Genomic DNA, 6,684 nt, shown 5'->3' with positions numbered 1-6,684 from the left:
TAAGCATGGTGGGCTTTTGGTTTCACTCCCTCTGAAAACAGAAATAAATATTTTGGCCTTTATAAATATTATTTTGCCCTTTATTCAGATTACAATCGCTCACTTTCGGTTATTTGAAAATGAAATCTCCAAAATATTGTTAGTTTTTTTAAACAAACAATTTAAAATCCTCCAATCCTCTAAATGTAATTATTGCCGGAAAGCCATATAGATTGCAAAATAGTTGGGAAGAGATTTTTGATGGCACATGGTTTATGAATGGACATGCCATTTTTCATTCCTCCTGAACAATAGTGTAAGAATTGATATTCCTCTGTCCTGCACGCACACCCAAAAAAAAGACACTTATTTTTTTGTAACTGCTTGATCAGAACAAGCTGTAACTGGACTGTAGCATATTACTTACTAAAAATGACATGAAAAGCGCACGTTTGTAAATCCCAAACTCTAAAAGTAATTGGCTCAGTTGGTAGAGCAATGTTTGCAACGCCAGCATGGTGTGTGCAACGCCAGGGTTGTGGGTTCAATTCCCACAGGGGGCCAGTCCAAAAAAATAAAAAATAAAATGCATGAAATGAAAATGAAATGTATGCATTCACTACTGTAAGTCGCTCTGGATAAGAGTGTCTGCTAAATGACTAAAATCTAAAATCATACTTAATTGTGACATTGTGTTTACAATAAAGAATGTAAACAAGATGCTGTGTTTTTATTTACAGTAGTGATTGACAGCTGGAGGCTGTTGTTTTTCACAAGTGTACTGTAGTACTGTAGTACTGTAGCAGGTGTATTCCATCATGCAAACAATGTTTCCTATTAGCAGGACAATAGACTCTTTACAGCCCGGCTACTTTAGGTGTGAAAATCCCCCCAATTTGCAATGTATTCGATGCTTAAGTACTATAAAGTGTTAGATTTCTAACACAAGACCTCATACAACCGCAAAATGTCAGAGAGCCATACAGATTGCAAAATAGTTGGGAAGACATTACATGGCACATGGTTTATGAATTGACACGCAACTCTTCATAGCCTGGCTGCTGTAGGTGTGAAAATCTCCAATTTGGCCATAATGGTTTTTCATCAACATCTTTATGCTTTAATATAATAAAATAACGAGATTAAAGACATTCAAAATGCAGATGTTTATTTAAACTACATTTTAGTTGCTCCCCGACCACGGTAACACCTTGCTGAGATGATCAATGTAAATGCAATCCCGAGCGGCTGTGTGCTTTGAGTCATTGTCTGCATTTGGAGAATAAAAAAAGACTTTTAGCCTAACAGCTAACATTAGGTACAATACTAGAAATATATTTGTAAATAGGCCTAAACATAACAAAATATTGATATAATCCTACCTTGAAAGAAATGATGTGGTCCCAGAAACACATCTCTGACATAGGGGTCCAGCATGTCTGTTGATGATTTCTTCCTCAAAGATACCTGAAAAAGGAGGCAACAGTGAATTATTGTGGAACACATAGCAGACCGTGAGGTGTAGGCTACAATATTTTATGTACCTTAGCATTATTAGGCCTACTTTACAGTATTGTAGGCTACTGTACCTGTTCATTTTCCCGGGATTTCACGTTCGGCTTAACACAGGCATCTGATCATAGTGTTTGCGAATAGCACTCTCCGTGACCAAATCCCGAAGTCTGCTAGTGTTTTGGGAATTGGTTCCACAACAAAACCTAATATTTAACAAATTCCACAGCAAAACCTAATACACACAATCTAGTAAAGGAATGGGATAAGAATATATAAGTATAAAAGATATGGATGAGCAGTGACAGAGCGGCTAAGATACAATAGATAGTGAAGGATACAGTATACAGTATATACTTATGAGATGAGTAATGCGAGATATGTAAACATTCTTAAAGTGGCATTATTAAAGTGACTAATGTTCCATTTATTAAAGTGGCTAATGATATCAAGTCTGTAGGTAGGCAGCCGCCTCTCTGTGCTAGTGGTGGCTGTTTAACTATCTGATGGCCTTGAGATAGAAGCTGTTTTTCAATCTCTCTGTTCCAGCTTTTCATGCACCTGTACTGACCTCACATTATGGATGGAAGCGGTGTGAACAGGCAGTGGCTCGGGTGGTTATTGTCCTTGATTATCTTTTTTGCCTTCCTGTGAAATCAGGTGTTGTAGGTGTCCTGGAGGGCAGGTAGTTTGCCCCCGGTGATGCATTGTGCAGACCGCACCACCCTCTGGAGAGCACTGCGGTTGTGGGCGGAGCATTTGCCATACCAGGCGGTGATACAGCCCGACAGGACGCTCTCAATTGTGCACCTGTAAAAGTTAGTGAGGGTTTTCGGTGACAAGTCAAATTTTTTCAGCCTCCTGAGGTTGAAGAGGTGCTGTTGCGCCTTCTTCACCACACTGTCTGTGTGCTTGGACCATTTCAGTTCGTCTGTGATATGTACACAGAGGAACATAACATTTTCCACCTTCTCCACTGCTATCCCGTCGATGTGGATAAGAGGGTGCTCCCTTTCCTGTTTCCTGAAGTTCACGATCATCTATTTTGATTTGCTGACATTGAGTGAGAGAGATATTTTCCTGACACCACACTCCAAGGGCCCTCACCTCCTCCCTGTAGGTTGTCTCGTCGTTGTTGGTAATCAAGCCTACCACTGTAGTGTCATCTGCAAACTTGATGATTGAGTTGGAGGTGTGCATGGCCACGCAGTCATGGGTGAACAGGAAGTACTGGAGGGGGCTGAGAACTCACCCTTGTGTGATCCCCAGTGTTGAGGATCAGCGGAGTGGAAATGTCATTTCTTACTCCAGGACCCAGTTGCACAGGGTGGCGTTGAGACCCAGGTATTCTCAAGCTTAATGATGAGTTTGGAGGGTACTATGGTGTTGAATGCTGAGCTGTAGTCAATGAACAGCATTCTTACATAGGTATTCCTTTTGTCCAGATGGGATCGGGCAGTGTGCAGTGTGACGGCGATTGCATCGTCTGTGGACCTATTGGGGCGGTAAGCAAATTGGACTGGGTCAAGGGTGATAGGTAAGGTGGAGGTGATATGATCCTTGACTAGTCTCTCAAAGCACTTCATGATGACAGAAGTGAGTGCTATGGGGCGATAGTCGTTTAGTTAAGTTACCTTAGATTTCTTGGGTACATGAACACTGGTGGCCATCTTGAAGCATGTGGGGACAGCAGACTGGGATAGGGATTGATTGAATATGTCCATAAACACACCAGACAGCTGGTCTGCGCATGCTCTGAGGATGTGGCTAGGGATGCCGTCTGGGCCAGCAACCTTATGAGAGTTAACACGTTTAAATGTTTTACTCACGTCGGCCACGGCGATGGAGAGCCCACAGTCTTTGGTAGCGGGCCGCGTAGGTGGCACTGTATTGTCCTCAAAGCGCGCAAATAAGTTGTTTAATTTGTCTGGAAGCAAAACGTTGATGTCTGCAATGGGGCTGGTTTTATTTTTGTAATCCGTGATTGTCTGTGGACCCTGTCACATACGTCTCGTGTTTGAGCCGTTGAATTGCGACCCCACTTTGTCTCTGTACTGACGCTTTGCTTGTCTGATTGCCTTACGGAGGGAATAACTACACTGTTTGTATTCGGCAATGTTTCCAGTCGCCTTGCCATGATTAAATGCAGTGGTACATGTTTTCAGTTTTGCGCGAATGCTGCCATCAATCCGCGGTTTCTTGTTAGGGAAGGTTTTAATAGTCACAGTGGGTACAACATCTCCTATACACTTCCTTATAAACTCGCTCACCGAGTCAGAGTATATGTCAATGTTATTGTCTGAGGCTACCTGGAACATATCCCAGTCCACGTGATCGAAGCAATCTTGAAGCGTGGAATCCGATTGGTCAGACCACCGTTGGATAGACCTAAAGGCGGACACTTCCTGTTTTAATTTCTGCCTATAGGAGCGGAGCAACAAGATGGAGTCATGGTCGGATTTGCCAAAAGGAGGGCGGGGGAGGGCCTTGTATGCATTGCGGAAGTTAGAGTAGCAATGGTTGAGCGTGTTACTCGCTCGTGTATAGCAATCGATATGCTGATAGAATTTAGGTAGCCTTATTCTCAAATTAGCTTTGAAAAATCCCCAGCTTCCTTGATGGCCGTCTTAGTATCCACTTGCAGGGGGAGATAACCAAGGAGACTTCTGTTGGGAGATAATACGGTCTGCACTTGATTGTGAGGAATTCTAGTTCAGGTGAACAAAATGACTTTTGTATGTTGTTACAATTACACCATGAGTCATTAATCCTGAAACATACACCCCCGCCCTTCTTCTTACAGGAGAGATGTTTATTCCTGTTGATGCGATGCACTGAAAATCCCGTTGGCTGTACGGACTCCGACAGCATGTCCCCATTTAGCCATGTTTCCGTGAAACAGAGTATGTTACAATCCCGGATATCTCTTTGGAAAGCAACTCTTGCCCTAATTTCGTCGACTTTGTTAACTAGGGACTGGACATTAGTGAGTAATATAATGGGAAGCGGTGGGTGGTGTGCGCACATCCGAAGCCTCACTAGAAGACCACTCCGGCACCCTCTCCTCCGGTGGCTTTGTTTTGGGTCGGCCTCTGGAATCAGTTCAAATGCCCTAGGAGGTGCAGACAAAGATTCCGCTACGGGAAAGTCGTATTCCTGGTCGTAGTGCTGGTTGTGCTGGTAAGTTGACGTCTCTCTGATATCCAATAGTTCTTCCTGGCTGTATGTAATAACACTTAAGGTTTTCTGGGCTAACAATGCAAGAAATAATACATTAAAAAACGAAATACTGCACAGTTTCATAAGGACCAGAAGCGAAGCTGGCATCTCTATTGACACCATCTTGCCATCTTGCAATTAGGGAGTGGAAATGTTAGGATTATTTTGCTCTTACTGTAGTACTGTAGCCTACTCCCAACCGGTCACGATGTACAGCACCATTATGGGCTATTAGCAGGACAATAGACTCTTGCCATGAAGGAGGGTAGGGGGAGAATTGTATCGTCAAATGTATTTCTTAGTTAGGTTAGCTGTATCACACCTGGCCGTAATTGGGAGTCCCTTAGGGTGGCAAACAGTTGGCCCAGTGTTGTCCAGGTTTGGCCGGCATTGTAAATAAGAATTTGTTCTTAACTGACAGTCGCCCACCGGGCCAGTGCAAACAAAGCTACTGCTAGTGCAACAAAGCTACTGGCCCAAATAAAAATACGATCTGATGCAACAACCAGCAGCTTCGGGAATCCATTTATTTTTTAATCAATTATATAGCCTATATTAAAAATAGCATTATTACAATATTCTTTTCACTGGCCCAAGCGGACTACTTGGGAACAATTGACTGGCCTGGAGTGTTTTCAAAACCTCCCCGGGACAACCCTGTATGTCTAACCCTGACCACACAACGTGCCATTGGAACACAGGAGTGATGGTTGCTGATAAGGTGACTATGTAGATATTCCATAAAAAATCTGCTGTTTACAGCTACAATAGTCATTTACAGCATTAACAGTGTCTACACTGTATTTCTGATCAATTTGATGTTTTTATGGTAAAAAAATTAGCTTTTCTTTCAAAAACAAGGACATTTCTAAGTGACCCCAAACTTTTGAACAGTAGTATATATATATAAGCTACAATCTATCTGCAATATTAAAGCTGATCTATAATAATAATAATGATAATAATAATGAAACCTACTTGAAGCGCTCACTGTAGCCACTAGTGTTTTCCACTTCATCTCCCAACAAACTCAGACATGAATGGATGTTGAATACTGTCTTGCATCACGGGTGACCTGCCTGTACAAAAGGCTATTCTGAAGGACTCCCATTAAAACACAATCACACATAGTTTCTGTTTTTCATTTTGTAAACTAGTCTTTCTGTCTTCTCAGCAACCTCCTTGTTGATGCATGCTGGGAAAGCTCTTAGACACTCCCTCCCCAGGTCACTGGCTCTGCTTGTCCTTCCCCTCCTCCCCCTATCCTCTCCTGTCCTCCTCTCATTTATTCCCCCTCTCCTCTGCCTCTCATCTTCGCCTGACCAGCTCCTCTAATTTGGTTTCTAATTTTCTCTGTACCTCATCCCCTCTCCTTGCAGCTGGCTGTGTGGGAGTAGGCCTATAGTCTAGCCCTGGGTGTGTGTGTGTGTGTGTGTGTGTGTGTGTGTGTGTGTGTGTGTGTGTGTGTGTGTGTGTGTGTGTGTGTGTGTGTGTGTGTGTGTGTGTGTGTGTGTGTGTGTGTGTGTGTGTGTGTGTGTGTGTGTGTGTGTGTGTGTGTGTGTGTTTGTTTAACTATCTAGAAGTCCTTACAAGGATTGTAAAACAAGGAATATTCAGACATTTCGCCGGTTCCCAAAAGGAAAAATGCTATTTTAGGGTTAGGTTTAGGGTTAGGAGTTAGGGAACATAGGATTTTGAATGGGAATCAGTTGTTTGGTCCCCACAAGGATAGCAAAACAAGCATGCATGCATGCGTGTGAGTGTTTGTGGTCTGGAGATGGGTTTGGGAAGTGTGTGTGTGTGTGAGGGGTCAGGTTCAGCCCTCTGTGGTTGGAGTCTTTGCTCGTAGGGGGCAGTGTGTGTGTAGGGGCAGTGAGGCCATCTGGACATAGAGGCTGGGGAAGGAAGAAAAAGGGAGAGAGAGAGACAGTATATAACATATGTTGTATAATATGCCATCAATAGTATACATTA

General features: G+C 43.0%; 1 long non-coding RNA gene across 1 annotated transcript; it reads right to left on the bottom strand.

Moving 5' to 3' along the window:
- Positions 1-1,130: 1,130 nt before the first annotated feature.
- On the bottom strand, positions 1,131-5,899 carry LOC106600606 (uncharacterized). Its single transcript, XR_001327854.2, has 3 exons — positions 5,689-5,899; positions 1,362-1,446; positions 1,131-1,248 (listed from the first exon to the last, which is right to left on the bottom strand). It is a non-coding gene; the product is annotated as an uncharacterized lncRNA (long non-coding RNA).
- Positions 5,900-6,684: the final 785 nt, after the last annotated feature.

This window comes from Salmo salar, chromosome ssa03, assembly GCF_905237065.1.
Source record: "Salmo salar chromosome ssa03, Ssal_v3.1, whole genome shotgun sequence".
NCBI lineage: Eukaryota > Metazoa > Chordata > Actinopteri > Salmoniformes > Salmonidae > Salmo > Salmo salar.
This window is presented reverse-complemented; position numbering and strand designations above follow the sequence as displayed.